We start from the raw sequence: 17,277 nt of genomic DNA on the forward strand, positions 1-17,277 counted from the left end.
TGAGGCAGAATACATTGTTAGTTTAAGACAGACTATGCAGAGGGCCCACGAGGTAGCGAGAACACATCTAGGTAAGGAGGCCGAACGCAGTAAGGAGGTGTACGACCGGAGGTTAGCTTTCACGAAGTACAAGGTAGGCGACATAGTATGGTGCCTACACGAGACTCGTCGGGTTGGGGTAAATCCAAAGCTCCAGAAGGCTTTCGACGGGCCATTCGTTATAATAGAAAGTCGATCTGCGTTGAACCACGTGGTTCAATTGGACAAACGCGGCGCAAAACGTTTGCTCCACCATAATAAGCTTAAGTTGTATAGGGGAAAAACTGCACCGAAGTGGGCTAGCCAGTTGGCATCGCGGTTGCGGACCAAAGAGTAGCTATAACTTTACGCTTTTCGCTTCCCGGTCGTTTAACCGTACTTATTCTGGGCGACTGAGATACATTTGACTTCAAAAATGACGGACTTGTGGCTAGCCGTTGGCACAGCATTGGTAATATTTTAGGGGGCAAACCTTGCATTTTTATTTTATATTTTGTAGATGAAGGCATCCAACGGCGGTATTATGTGGCAGTGCGCCAGATGTGGCAAACAGGATAGGAAGAACCGGATGGCTGCACACATACTAAAAGACCACATACCTCTACATCAGGTGCCTTACCACTGCTTGCTGTGTCAGTTCAGATGCCAGGACAGTAGCACATTAAGAGACCATGTGAGCCGGTATTCACGGCATGTCAACCAGGAGAAAAACATGAGAAAGCCTATAAATTATGCGCAGTACCTGATCAAAGCAGAGCGACCCATCCACGTCACAAGCCATGACATGTTTCAGGTGGCCGATCGCTTGTCGATAGATCTCCTGAGGGATGATTCCGATGGGGAAAACCAACCACCGAGTATGTGGCCTTCCTGGATGGAGCCTGAATCACCGAGAAGCACGAGCGGACCAGTAGGCGCGAAGGGGGATGTGGTGAGCATACCAGACCTTGACCAGTTGATACGGGTGTTGGAGTATGGCGAGACATCAAACGTCGGTGGTTCGTTTCCCGAGCTACGCCCAGCCAACAGGACGAATAACACCACTTACGCGGAAAGACCGCCGACAGGAAACCCTGTTAAAACGACCCCGGGAAATGTCTTTTTTTGGGGGATTGGATGGCCCATCACCGTCAGTCGAAAGAATGGGAACACCCAATAGGGCCCATACATACTCCCGAATCCAGGGTTCTGCCAGGTCGACGGGCGGTAGTTGTGACCAGGTTATTGAGGACACGGCGGTCCTCCCAAGTGCAGAGGACCATCTCGATCTGCTATTTTGTGGGTTTGACGCTCTATCGCCAAGGACACCAGCGAAGACGCCGCCTCCGAAGTCACTGATGATGCCGAAGGGCCTAGGGGGAAGAGACCAAGCGACACAGGCAGGGTGCAGCCGAAAAGAAGACACATCAACACAAACAACCCTAGAAGACCGCCTGGCTAACGTATTTGAGGCCGGCATGAAGAGAATAACGCAAGCAATCGATGAGGGGATAAAAGCTGTGGTAGGGTCACAAAGAGCTGCAGAAGCGACCCTGCAGGAGGTGAAGCGTATTGAGAGGAACGTTGGCTACCTATACAGATCAGTCGCTAAAGATGAGGAGGAAGAAAACACCGAGGAGCCGAAAATCAAAAGCGTGGTGATGAAGCGCAAGTCTACCACAGAAGAAGATGATCGTAAACACAAGAAAACGCGATAGAAATGACATTTATAAGTGAAATAACAGTTAAAGTGTTCATCTAGTTGTAGTGTTATTTAAGTTTTTTTATCTCTATTGTTAACGTCAAGTGCAAAAGTGTTAAAATGATTATCATATGTATATCTCATACTATTGATCTCAATGTTATTAAAGGCAGCAGGAGCTTAGCCTCTATTTGGAGGGGGTATTGATAAACCCCGGCACGCGTTGCTCCATACTGCATTTATCTTTATTAATGTAAAATATATGTAATTCATACTTACCTTTGTCTATTCATGGAAAGATAGTTTGAAGTTTTCAAAACCTTGGCATTTTAGGCCAGTGCTTAGCGCCATCCTGATATTACAGACGGGCTAGCCCTGTGTCCATCATGCCAAGATCATTAATAGTCACTAAGTGTTGTTAGTAATATTATCCTGGATAAAGTCTATTTTTTCAAGCATTGTTCATGCAAAATATTTAATAAGTACCAAGTTATTCAGTAAATTATTGATGTACAGGTTTAACATTATTTGCATAACATGTACTGATCTCAAACCTGTTGTTTTATGGCACTAACACAGCAAAACGTAATAACTCTTGTCGGGAATTTCACAAAGTTCACATATTTTCTTTGTAATTCAGCGTGTACACCGCCATTTTACCTTTGAATCTTGGGTAATCCTGAGATAGTTTTTGACCTTTCAAGATTTCAAAACTTGACAAGTTATTCTTACTTGAGCGTTTGAATCATGTCGTTCCACAAGGTGATAATGTCTCTTAGTTAATAATCCATTATTCACATGAAATGCACTGATAATTTATTGTTGTAATCCAGTGTGATGCTTTAAATCCTTTTTCGGAAACTTCACGGTCATTTGACAGTTCGTCCGCCATCTTGAATATTTTACAATGGCTGTCAGCCAATCGGGTCATTTGACCCGATTCTGGGTCATTTTCGGTCGGGTCAATTTGGGTCAGGTCATTTTTGACCGAGATTTTCGAGTCATTTAACCATAGGAGTATATAAGGCCGTGAATTTTCAGTCTCAGGACAGTCGAATTTGGATCATTGAACAAGCTGCCTGCATATTATTCTTAAAAGGTTAAAATCAACCTGAATATTTAAATAGACAATAAATAAGTAAATAAACTACTTACAAGTAATAAATTAACAGGCATCGATTTTATATTGAGTTTGTAAACAACTTTATACTGATAATAATATTTTACTGTCTTACTTCGACGTGCTGTGCCAACGTTCATAAAAGCCAACGCGTTTTGCTGTGTACGGTGCCGCTGATTACTACCGTATATTATATCTGATGTTTGATGTCCTGATGCATATATTTATTTGCTCCAAAAATAAAACGTAAAACGTTCATTGCGTCGTCATTTTGGCTAGGTCGTCACAATTATTGCTTCAAATACTTGGTCACCCTAAAAGGGACGGTTGATAGCGTTGACGGACCACGGGGCTAGGTCGTAACATTTATTGCTTCAAATACTTGGTCACCCTAAAAGGGACAGTTGATAGCGTCGACGGACCACGGGGCTAGGTCGTAACAATATTCAGTATAATAAACTGTCTAAATCTGCCTGATCATAAATGATAGAGAAAGGCAACATAAGCATGCTAAGGCACGGCGTTACTGAATTTTCCAAGGCATGCTACGTCATGTAGATGATTGAACGATGCATAGCATACTATTACATGCTTTGACTGGGTGTTCAGTAAGCATGCTAGGGCAGAAAATGATAGGATGGTACGTTAACATGCTATGTCTGAACGTTAATACAGCAAGTATAGCAAACAAGGTAACATACAAATACAATTTAATCCAAAGTCAAGTTTGAGGGCCATGGCAGCAGGCATTGTCGAGTTATCACTTGGACAACATTTTACCATTCAATGTCGCTGTGACCTTGACCTTTGACCATTTGACTCGTTAAATTAATAAAGGTCATCTACTGGTCAGGCCCAACACCCAAGTTTGATGATTAAATGTTCAGGCATTGTTGAGATATCACTGGGAGAAGATTTGTTAACTCATTTGCGTTAAAGGTAACTGTGTTCTTGACCTTGGCCCGATGACCCCTAAAGTCGAAAGGGGTCATCTACTGGTCAGACCTGTTTATGTCAAGTTTGATGACCATATGTCCAGGAATTGTCGAGTTTGCTCTCAATGACACTATGACCTTGACCTTTGACCCCTTAAAATCAATGGTGTCATCTACTGGTCAGGTCCAACCTCCAAATCGAGTTTGAGGGCCATGGGTGCCGGCAATGATGAGTTATCACCAGGACAACTTTATCATTCAAGGTCACAATGACCTTGAACTTTGGCCCAATGACCCCTAAAATCAATAGGGGCCATCTACTGGTCAGGCCCAACCTCCAAGTCAAGTATGAGGGCCATAGGTGCATGCATTGTCGAGTTATCACTCGGACAAACTTTCACCATACAAGGTTACTATGACCTTGACTTTTGGCCCGAGGGTCTACTGGTCACGCCCAACTTCCATATAAAGTTTAATGACCACAGGTTTAGGCATTGTTGAGTTATCACTCGGACAAGCTTTTAAAATCATTAAACCATTTAAGGTCACTGTGACCTTGACCTTTGACCCGATGAGCTCTAAAATCAATAGGGGTTATCTACTGGTCAGGCCCAACCTTCATGATAACTTTCATGACCATACGTCAAGGAATTGTTGAGTTATCACTCGGACAAGCCTTGGTCTAATGACGGACCGACCGACCGACATGCATTTGCAAAACAATATAACCCTCTTCTTCGAAGGGGGGCATAAAAGTATATGTTTTTAGAGTTATATTCGTCATGAATGAATAAGTGATGTCAATAGTATATTGTGTCACAGTAACATCTCAAATGATAGCATGATGGATAATGGAACCGAATATGACTTGTTTATTTGTCGAATACAAAAATCAAACATGTTTTTCATGAAGACATAGAAAAAAACTTGATGATTATTGTTTCTTTTAGTGTAATATCGTTAACTATTTCATCAAGTAGGCACCAAAAGCTATTCGTTCATGAGTGGCATAGCTAAGGGTACACTTTCAATTTTGATGTTGACGTGGTACACTGAAACAAAAAAAAAATGTAGCATATAATCATCTAAGTGTAGTGTTATAATAAGTAAAGAACCAGGTGAAATGATAGGAATATGTCACTGCCGATAACAAACGGAAACAGGAGTTTTACATGGACATATACTTTGTGTTAACTACAATGTGTATAAGTCCTCTTTAATAAACACCAACCTTGTTTTGTCCCTGTTCTGATGTGAGGAAATCGTATTGCATCCGTCGGCTCCATAGACAGCCAGCATAGCATTAATAGCATTAGAGGTCCCATCTTCCACCCTCTTCATTATCTTGCTAATGGTGCTAATAGTATTTCAGAAAAATGGCAAGTGCCGTTTCACAGAATCTGGTATTCCTAGAGATCGCCTCGGTCTCGAAATATGTCTTCTTTCTGTTAAAACGAATAAGACTGCATATTCATGTGTTACAACAATTGAATATTTAGGAATAACAGAGAAAGTGAAAATTATAACTTTTTTTGTCAGCTTAAACAAGGTTTTCAAAACGTTAACACGGTTCAGAGTTTTGAAGATATTTAATAAATTCTCTTTCACGAAATAGAGCATAAGTGTTATGACTAAAATAAAATACTAACCGGTTAAAGCGTTATATTATTATAAATATATCAAAGCAATATCAAAGACCTTTAACCCATTCCAGCGCAAACTAAACATGACATTTTAAAACTTTACGTGACAACCGTATGACAACTGCATGAAAGCTTGATGAGAAATATCGATGATTATTAAAATAAGTTGCTTCGTTACTTTTATTTTTGGCCAGGAACTTGTCATTTGGCATTAAATATATCTATTAGTGCTTCTAGAGGTAAATAACACACCATAATATGAGAAAAAAAAACACTTACACCCTTCAAAACATATAAAAATATTATCACTAGCGATATATTAATGTATTTAATTATTACAATCACATTGCAAATATGCTGAAATGAAGCTGTAACTGGTATATTATAATAAAACGTGTTTTCATGAAACATAATTTTCACAATCTTGGTGCGATACTATTTTATAGACATCAAATCGGATTAGATCAGGAACATCCTTTCTAGATACATACATCTAACGAGATATTTTCTGACATGCACTGCACTTATCCTCAATAAGGAGACACAAACATGCAATTTGATATGATAACACATTACGTGCACGTCGTGTTTTATGGAATATAAACCTGCAAGGGAAGCTACACGTTCAAGTTTACGTGTACGTCGTGTTTTATGGAATATTTACCTGCATGGGAAGCTACACGTTCATGTTCACGTGCACATCGTGGTTCATGGACCATTTACCTTTAGTTGAAGCTACACGTAGAACGCATGTGCACGTTGAGTTTCATGGAACAATTATTTGCATGGGAAGCTACACGTTCATGTTCACGTGCACATCGTGGTTCATGGACCATTTACTTTTAGTTGAAGCTACACGTAGAATGCATGTGCACGTCGAGTTTCATGGAATAATTATTTGCACGGGAAGCTACACGTAAAAGTGCACGTGAATGTCATATTTCATGAAACATTTACCAAAACGGGCAACGCACGTACAAGCTCCGGTGCATGTCGCGTGTCATGGAACATTTACCTGCACGAAAAGCTACACGTAAAAGTTTAAGTGCACGTCGTGTTTCGCACCGTCTCTTAAACCGAATAAATACTTCAGACTGGGCATTCCGCGGTGTATCTTAGATCATTTTGTACAAATACATGTTATGTCTTCAAGCACGAGGCGAATCAAATTATTAAAGTTTCCCAAATCCAGGCACATATTGTGATCATTTATAGCTTCAGAAAAAATGTTGTCTAATAAAACAAATTGCTGTTTTATATAAGTTATTTGCCATGACGCAAATGAGCTTGATTTTTTGTTTTCCTTTGAAATCAAACATTTTAACCAAGATCATCAGATCATCAGTTGAATAAATAAATTTGAAAAAGTCTTCCATTTCTCATCATGTAAAACAAACATTTGTTCAGACTTAAGACTACACATAACTTTTATGACTCATTATTTTAATTTCGTATGAAATCGGTTTAAATGTTTTAAATTGATTTATTTAAATTTGGTATATACTAGTTTAGTATTAAAATAACATGTCAATATGTAGAAAACGGTCGTACGTACGTTCCTGTTCATATAAATTATTTTTTATCCTCTTGTATCCTGCAGACGAGTCAGAGAAATCAAAACGTGCTCATCACTCAAGTCGATTTTTTTGAAAATAAAGGCAAGGTGCTGTGTTAGTCATACTTGGGAGATATCGGGGATTTCCATTGTACATTAGGCCGTACTATATTAAGTTTATTGCTGTTAGCTTTCTGAAGGCTTAACATTATTTTGGATATTTATATGACTGTGAGGTAATACTGTCACATCAATACAACCAATCATCAGAAGCTTTTCAAAACGTGCTATACAAGTTTAGATCTGATACAATCAGAGCATGTTTGAATGTTTAATAACGCTTTGACAGATGTGTGTCCAAAATTTAACACTTTGACAGATGTTAGTCCAAAATTTAACACTTTGACAGATGTTTGTCCAAAATTTTACGCTTTGTCAGATTTTTGTCCAAAATTTAATACTTTGACAGATGTTTGTCCAAAATGTTTAAACTAAAGTATTGATTTCATGACAATTGTTAACAATGTGAATATTAATTACTCGTATAACTTTTTGAACCCCTGTTTTTCTGATCGGTCCAAAATGGAACCCCATTTTTTCAAATAAATGCATTGTATGCTAGTGTGTTTTTCAGGTTTGTTTTTATACGTTGTTTTGTCAGTGTCCGTTGGGCCAATGTTCGACTACTCGGCTTGTTGCAGTTCATTTGCTACACTTGCCTTCATCTTTTTCAATGTCAGTTTTACTTCATTTCTTTTTGGAACTGAATTAGTAAACCTGAGACCAAAGATGTTCTGTCAGCTATCGAGGAATATCACGCCTTAAGGCCTGCATATGTACGTTTTACAAGTTATAATTATTTATAGTTATTCTGTAGCAACGTGAAAAATAATGACCAATTAACGAAGAAATATTTCTTTTAGTGAATTTCAAAATGATGGACTTGAAAGATATTAAAATAATTATTCTATAAATCCTTCTTTTGACTTAAATGCGTTGTCCTTACTGTTATGGTTTATATTCATTGTTTTCCTTTTGGTTGAAAGGCATTTCCTGTATAATTATGACACTTTTTTCATTATATACGTCATATATATGGTAATGCAATTTATGAAGATGCATTCATTTGAAATTAAAAAAAAGTTTTAAAACATTGGCAGACATTATTTTGTTCACCTCTCATGGCATATTTTACTCTTCCAACATGTTACCGAATGCATTATGCAAAAAAGCTCTTTAATATGCGCATTGATTATGAGAGTTTAGAGTTATAAATTAAAATTAAAGAGTTGTCCTTAAACCAAATTTGAGTTACATGCGACGCATTTAATAAGTACTAGTGTTCTTTCTATTTCATGAAATTCAAAATGGGAACCAGTATTTTTGAAAATAAGATAAGAGTTTCAACATATATTTGGATTTTGCGTAAGATGTGTACAAACATGAACCTCTGAAATGATTGCCAAAGCTTGATTGTTGTTATTTTATAATACTTGAACTATATCCTGTAAAAGGGTTCTTTGTGTCGGCTTTGTTTGCCATTACAGATGTAACATAAATTGGATGGTTTATCTGCTTGATAAATATGTTTATAGGGAAAAGTTCTCAACTGAAACAAACATTGTTTTTCCCTTTGCCTAATGTTTTTTAGATGTTCTACTTACAAATTATGATGCAAAGAAATTATTACATAATGTATTGCGGTGATTTTCCCTGTTATCGTAATTGAATTAATTATCATATTTTAACCGTGATCATTCATAAATTATACTTACCGTGCATTAAGTAGCCTGAGTATACATAATTACAACATGTCACAGCACGCACTGTTTTTATTGCAGGACAAGTGACGATATGGTACAAAACAATCATACATTACTCGTTTTTTGTTAAGCTACACAGCTAAAATCACGTATTACATATGATGCACACATATTGTCTTAATATTTTGTATATCTTGTATGAGGATAAAGAATACTGATTAAATAACCAACAATCTAAGACGTTGTTTTGGTATTGAGGTTACAGAGTAGAAATATGTATGGTACTAGCTATCGTTTAAAGCTTCCCCTAACAACACTATCCAATAGTTTGTGTTCAATATTAACAAAAAGACATTTGGTACAATACTGTTTGTTAATTAGGTTATACAAATTCCACTATTGTTTTATAAATGTACAAATTGGTAGGTTCTAAAACACGGCTAATAAAATAACTGATGTATCTATGACACAAGCTCGTCCTAACAAAATATTGCCCACTATGTATGGTATGTTGTTTTAATCCCAAGGCTTAAAAAGGCTGAGTTAACTAGTCCTTAATTCATTTTGTATAGGTAAACATTAATCGTGACATGTCATATGTTTCAGCATAAATCATGACACGGTATATGTGTAAGCCTCAAACGTGACTTGTTATATGTGTAAGCCTCAAACGTGACTTGTTATATGTGAAAGCCTAAATCATGACGTAATATATGTGTAAGCCTGAACCATGTCATCCTATATTCGTTATCCTGAATCATACACTGCTATATGTGAAAGCCGGATTATGACCAGCTATATGTGTAGCCTGAATCATGACATGCTTAATGTGTAAGCCTGAATCAGGACATAATATATGTGTAAGCATGATTCATGACATGTTATATGCGTAAGCCTGAATCATGACGTGAAAGACTGAATAGTGAATGAAAGTCACAAAAGAGACCATGAAGAAAATAGATGGACACCATGAAGTACATATTCCATTGAAAGAAAACCAAAACTGCCAAATAACTGCGATATGGCACTTACGACATTGAAGTCAACTGAAAGAAAATAGCCATGAAGGAGTTGTATTGTAGAACAATAGACAAGTACTTGGAAAAGTGATATAAGTATATAATGGAAATAAAGGAAAAAGAACATGATCATGATTATCATGTGCGTTTGCTGTTCAATTTAGTTTCTTTATCTTAATAGTCAATCCTCGAAAACAGATTGGGTAATACACCCGTGTTCTCATTGGTTAATTGAACGGTTAAATGACTAGCGTGGTTACTGTATGTTTGTCGAATGCAAAAAGAAAAACACGTATAAAACATGTATGTGTAAGAGTTCAGTTTTGGCGGCCCCCTCCCTCCCACCCCTAGCAAAATAAAAGAGAGAAAGTTCCTCTGCCCGTAAATTTGGAAATTTTGTCCACACCAGGAATGTAGTAAACAACCGTTAATTTAAAGTTCTGAGATGACTTCATTTAGCATCGGTTCATGTCTGTCGTTTTGTCTGCAATATGTCATGCCTACATTTATAATGCAATTGTTACTATATTGATCAACCCAGAAGCCAAAACCTTTATAAAATCAAAGTGCTCAAAGCTTTGAATGGCTGTCGGCCCGCAACGTTTTTTGAGTATAGTCACGTAATTGTAAAACATAATTATTAACATAAACATCTAAAGATAGTATATGCTCGATCATAATTTCCTTCACCAAACACCTTTAGAGTTGTATGTTGATTCTCAATTAGATCATGTAGTATAAGTCACTTAAAATGTGAAATACGCCAAATAATTACTTATAAAGTATGGAGTTACTTCATAAATCAATCATCAACGTGATTTCAAGGATTTAAAGGTATGTGTTTTGTACGTATAATAATAATAATAATAATAATAATAATAATAATAATAATAATAATAATAATAATAATAATAATAATAATAACAATAATAATAATATGTAATAATAATAAATAATAATATTATTTTATATTGATAAATATAATGAATGATGAAAATAATGTTGTTGTTGTTTTTATAAATATCACCGTCGTTGTCATTCGATGTCGAAGACACATTATCTGCAACACATAATGAAAACAGACAAATAATGATAGTTTTCATTATGCTTGAAATAATGTCCCTACAATGTATTTATAAATGCTGCTATATTATGTGTTTATTATGTTAAAACGCTGTTTAAGTTAAAATGAAATACGATACGATATTGTACTTGAAAGGAATCATATTTGATTTCACTCAAGTATTTGTTATGACATCTCCGCTATTTAAGACGTGTTCGATGTACATTTTATTATACGATTACTTTGCAGTTCGAATTTCAATAGTGAATCGTTAGGACAATATTGTGTCAAATTAAACTAGGGCATTTAAAAGTAGAGTAAGTTCATCGCTACAGCATGTGTAAAATTAAACTAATATGATAACAAAAAAAATTCACTCAAACAATGCAAATATCTTTTCTGTTCAGTGACATAAAAGCTTTAGAAGTGTTTAGGTTAGAACTTAAAATGATGGCCGGTTTATCTTTCAAAACGCATGTTAACACTCACCACATTTATGTATATAAACACTGATAAACGCATGATGAAATTCATGTGTTGCTATGGAATGCAGGCCACTGATAAGATAGTTCAAACACAGGTATATGAGATATTGATATAAATAAAACCTTCATCGGATATGACAGTGCATTTTGTCAATTGAGGCTTTGATAAAGCGAAGCTGAGCGCCACACGTCTTTGTTTTAATAATTTCTTCCCGGTGCATTAACAACTCGAGCACGTTAATATGTCACGAGTCGCCATTTAAGTAATAGTTACTGCACTCACAACACGGTTTATAAGAAATAGATACGAGCGTTTCAGCGCGAGTGTGTGATATCGCTCATGGGTGTAGTGGGTGAAGTAACTGTTTAGCATAGACGTTGATGTATAGACGAAAAGCAAGGAAACAATTTCTAATATGGTACCGTACAGCACACAATTGTACCATTCTTGAGATTGTTTCTTTGTTTTCGTCAGTATGTTAACTCACATATGGGAACGGTAGTAAGCGAAGCTTAGACATTCAATGTGTAGCGTGCAAATGTATTACAACGTTTTTAACATAAACAGCACGCCAGTTATTGCACGTTGTCCGTGGCCGCATTGTACAAAACAGTTACGTCAATCAAATTGATGCCATCCAATTTTCAATAAATAAACAATTAATTTAACGATTAGGACAACGGCAGTTTTGACTGGTCGATAAGTAACTAATATGCGTCTATTCGTATTACAGGATAAAGTCACGACGAACTAAGTTTACTTTAAATATAACCGGGAGACAAAAATGAGCTTCGTTTGTAAGATGAGTACAATGCCTTACAAAAAGTGGCTACATTACACACTGACACGGTTAAGACATATAACACAACTTAGATATATGACCCCAGTAGCCCAGTCGACAAGCCTAATGAGGTACCGAGACAGAAATTTTAAACATTAACATAATTATATATGTCGGCCATTTTTCGTAACATCTTCAACAGCTGCATAGCAGATATGTTAACATTAATTTCACATCTACAAGTCTAGTAAAATGCGACTGCCGTGGCCGCCGGTTGTCTCTGACCCATTTAATGGACCGCCACGACCCGTATGTGCGATGTTTTTTTTGGAGAAATATTTAATACAAGCCTCTTGGCGCCGTAGTTGTTAAAAGGTGAATGTCAGGGAGACCGCCAATGTTGAATAATTGTGACATAGAATAGAATGTGTTATTTTATTTCTATATATCACGCCGAACATATGACGATAAAACAAACAATTATGAAGAACAACACAAGATGACACACAGGCCAGTCTACAACGTTTCTCACCTTGCTTATAAAGATGAGTTTGATTGTGTTATAACTAATGAGTTTTTTTGACTGCATTTATCTTGTCAGGACCTTACTCTCATGATTCAATGCACGTACAGTCACCTCGATTTTAGATTATTAAGCTTCCTGGTTTAGGAAGTGAGAAATATAATTTTTAGGACAGCCTTGAATGAAAGTATGAATGCGCTGGTATTGTAAATGGTTATACAAATCAATATCTTCATCCGACTATTGATAATGTTGATACACGTAAATGATATCGTATTTTACACCCGTTGTTTTATTCTCTAGTTTTTCATATAAATATTAAACATTCATTAAGCAAAAAATGTATAGATCTTTTCAATTTAAATGGTTTATTCAATAATAAAATGGTATAAAAATGCATTCCGCATTACTTAAAGAATACAGACGTGTCAATACTATTTAAATAATATAAAGGGCCTATTCGAAACTTCATATTTAACTATGACATTCTCCATGAGAGTGTTATAACTCTGTGTACCGTTACGACGCTGTTGGTCATGTAGTTACTGGAGATTTTAACTTAATTTGAAATAATTTACGAATAAAACACTTAATAAAGTACCAAACTATGAGAAAGATTATTGAATTAATTTCAATACATGTTCATGCCGTGGATTTATAACATATCTTACCTAATAGATAAGAATATTGAGATTTTAAGAAAAATCCATAAGCCCTCTCCATGAAGTTTATTGAGATAACCCTAAAAAAAATATGACTTCAAAAAAATGAATCTTTGTTTCAGCTGACAAGGCAGCAAAAACAATGTAATCATATATTGACGTTTATATTATGTTAACACTCGCGTTGATGATTAGCGATCTTCTAGAACTTACTTTCCTTCCCTACTCGATATGAATGGACTCGCTTACGTTTATTGACCAAAACTAGATTTCTCGATAATGCATCCTAATCACTAATTGTTTTATTTTGTAATTATTTTTGTCTATGATACCGAAATTCCAGCAATATACAAAAAAATATTAAAAATATGTTTTGGCTTTAGTTGGGTGCGAACACACGCCGGTAAAGTCAATAAAAGTGTAAAAATCTGACGCCTAAGCCACTAGACCACATGGACTTACAAAAGTATATTTTGACGTTGATAACCTAACGTGATATTGTCAATCAACTAATTACGACACAAATAATCGCTAAATCCCGTTAGTATCGGCATTCAAAATTGTAGTCGTCAAAGACGATACTTCAGCAATTATCAACATTTGTCGAACGGTTCCATTCAATATCTTAGTTTTAACTTAGTTTCGTTAAACATTTTTGTTTGTAACAATTGCTTACAAATCATGCGTGTGTCCCTTATACAAACCGATTGATTCCAATGTTAAGTTCAAGTTTTATTGAATGATGATCATAAAAACAGTTCAATTTCTTGTACTACATAACAGGTTTTATGTTGCTTAATCTCATTAACTGCGTTTAAAATGCATATGAAAAACATAGTAATACGTTTATGGCTCTGGAATTAATCTATTTTGGTCGATCAACGATTCTTTAGAAGTAGTTAATACTATTGAATAGACGATATGAAGCCTCTGTGTTGATACGCAGATTATCTGCTTCGACTTTATATTTTCAATACTTTGATATTTCAATGCTGTTCCTAGTAAGTACCTGTGTTGTTTCAGCATTAATTCATCACGTTTACAAAGGTCGTTTGAGAATAATATATGAGCATATATTTGGGTTTTAAAGCAATGATGACACTATTCAAACCGTGTTTACTTATGGCGAGGTTATCTCATAATTTTGCAATCTTTATTTGCATTATCAAAACCAAAAGAGATATTGAGTACACTTCGTCTTAATGTTTAACCTCGTTTCTCTGAGTACTTCGTTATACATTCTCCCGCTTATATATTAGCTTACAGTAAGATAAAGTGCCAGGATACTCCTTGAGATGTCATATTATGTAACTCATACCTCTATCAATCGTTTTAAAGCTGACACGTAGTGTTTAACTTACGAACATATTGAAGTATAATGAAAATGATTATGTATTGTTTGTCACACAAATTATTTGAATACAAGCGATTGAATTCATTTTTTATTCTCATCAAAGATCTCGGAAAAAAAGAATTAAATGTGACATTTGTTTTTGTTGCCGAAATTATTTAAATAATAGCTATGGAATCCATTTTCTCATCATTTTTTCCCTTTTTCCTTACATGAATGCTTGACAACAAAATAATTGAATGTACCATCTATTACAGAAGACAACTTATTAATGTAGCTCTTTTGTTACGAAAACTGCAGAGAATGGCTACTGGGCTTGTATTGGAAACTATCATTGCATTATTGTACAATAAAGACTAATTATTTTATTGTAACGTGTTTTCTAAACTCAAACCCCGGTTTAACTAGGTGATAAGGCCTTTATCCGTTAATATTATTAAACACAAGTTTCATAATCACAACTGACCTAAACATTTTTTAGCAAATTCTGTCCCTTAAAACACCTAAAGTAAGGGATTAATTCAAATGTTAATATATTTCTATAATAAATATATATCGGGTTTGTTGAGTCAGATTATCTACTATGAAATTTTGAACAAAGAAGTCTCTCATGTTTGCTATGAAAGTAACATAAAACTTGAGTATTCAAACACTCCTTGTGCAATCCACACATGGTAAAACCCCAAATTACGCAATATAGTTTTAACATGAACAGCCCAGTTTGTTTTGTTTGGATTATATATCAAAACAATTGAACCATTTCTTTTTTTCACAACTTCATATAAAAAAGTATAATTGAATTACGGACGTTTTAACGAATGTCCGTTTTTTCCCTTTGTAACTGTAGTGTTAAGAAAACATGCCAACAATTAACAAATCCGTTGTATTTGTAATTGGTGATGTCACATTTTTAAATGTTGTTAGGTTTCAGGTTTCCTAAATATGGCTTTTATGCTGCATTTATAATTTTGCCGTCACCCAAACACCATTTAACTTGATGTCATTTTTCCTGTCTTCTTATTTTTTTTAAATACCATGTGCGTTTGATGTTCGATTTTAGTTCATGATCTTAATAGTCAATTGCACCCATCCTCGAAAACAGATTGGGTAATACACCTGTGTCTTCATTGGTTAATTGAACGGTTTAATGACTAGCGTGTTCACTGTATGTTTGACGAATGCAAAAGAAAAACACGTATAAAGTATGTGTAACAGTTCAGTTTTGGCGACCCCCTCCCTCCCACCCTTAGGAAAATAAAAGAGAGAAAGTTCCTCTGCCCGTAAATTTGGAAAATTTGTCTACACAAAGATGCCAACACCAGTACAAAAAGGAATGTAGTAAACTACTTAATTTAAAATTCTCAGATGACCTCACTCAGCATCGGTTCATGTCTGCCGCTTTGTCTGCAATATGTCATGCCTACATCGATAATGCAATTGTTACTATATTGATCAACCCAGAAGCCAACATCTTTCTAAAATCAAAGCGCTTAAAGCGTTGATTGGCTTTCGGCCTGCAACGTTTTGCGAGTATAGTCATGTAATTGTACAACATAATTATTAGCATAAACATCTAAAGGTAGTATATGTTCGATCATAATTTCCTCCTCAAAACTTTTAGAGTTGTATGTTGATTCTTAATAAGATCATGTAGTATAAGTCGCTTGAAATGAGGAATACGCCAAATAGTTACTTATAAGGTATAGAGTAATTCTCAATATCATATGAAACCTTATCTGGAGCTTTGGTTTCATAAACAATACACTGCCACGGATAAAGCATTAGGATTTATTTTGTAAAATCTACTCTACACTTCAAACTTGACTTAGACGTATTTAATTTACTATCAGGCTATGCCAGGTAAACCAAATGCATCCCAACAAAATGCATTTGGCATATCAATAAGGTTTATGTTTAAGGCTTCTTTCTACAACGACAAATACCTCCGGATAGAAGCACCCACATACTATTTATCCCCTGTATGGTTGATATACATGTATCTTAATTAGGCCCTCGACCTATGTCACTCTTGGACAAAATAAACTGATATATATATATATCAGTGGTTATTAAATATGCATATGCATTATGCTACATGCTTAAGACTTGAGACTGATATTACTGAGGCCAACTGAGAATTATTCACACACTTCTCGTTTCATACGGCATTTCACGATTGTGATACTAAGTTTAGTAGGTCGATAGCGTGTCAATGCTTTACACGATTTGATTTTAATGGTAAAAGTGTATAATATTCATTAAGTAATGGTTAAACGGTTGTTAGTTTGTACTTACACAAAAGAGAATGGTTAATGCGACACACATTTTACAAATACAAGTACAAACTAACAATCTCAATAAAAAATGTCAAGGAAGAGCCGATTAAGGCAATTTCAAACATAGAAAATATACTTATGAAGGAACTACAATCACAAAAGAACTAATTGTAAGATAAAATGAAGTATTATTATTTTATTTGAAACATTATGTTTTGATATCTTACGCCTAATTAGCATTTAATTGCATCATAATACGATCCATATTTTTTCCGGGTTTTAACGAGTTCTCAGTTTTTATTTCCGGGGAATAAACCTGTCCGAATGCTATGACCCAAATAATATTCTTAACTACAATATACATGTAGTAACTATCGGTC

At 35.3% G+C, this 17,277-nt stretch overlaps 1 protein-coding gene and 1 long non-coding RNA gene across 3 annotated transcripts in view; one reads left to right on the forward strand and one right to left on the reverse strand.

Annotated features, from left to right (window-relative positions):
• Nucleotides 1-4,638: 4,638 nt before the first annotated feature.
• On the reverse strand, nucleotides 4,639-7,134 carry LOC128219702 (uncharacterized). The gene is made up of 3 exons (XR_008258630.1): nucleotides 6,974-7,134; nucleotides 5,007-5,220; nucleotides 4,639-4,827 (listed from the first exon to the last, which is right to left on the reverse strand). It is a non-coding gene; the product is annotated as an uncharacterized LOC128219702 (long non-coding RNA).
• Nucleotides 7,135-10,465: 3,331 nt separating this feature from the next.
• LOC128219701 (uncharacterized) overlaps nucleotides 10,466-17,277 on the forward strand; it is a 44,357-nt gene continuing 37,545 nt past the window's right edge. For both annotated transcript variants that reach the window (XM_052927627.1, XM_052927629.1), the window contains exon 1: nucleotides 10,466-10,589. The gene's annotated coding sequence lies outside the window, so the exon portion shown is untranslated. The remainder of the gene's footprint in view (nucleotides 10,590-17,277) is intronic.

The sequence above is a fragment of the Mya arenaria genome, chromosome 15 (assembly GCF_026914265.1).
Source record: "Mya arenaria isolate MELC-2E11 chromosome 15, ASM2691426v1".
Classification (NCBI taxonomy): domain Eukaryota; kingdom Metazoa; phylum Mollusca; class Bivalvia; order Myida; family Myidae; genus Mya; species Mya arenaria.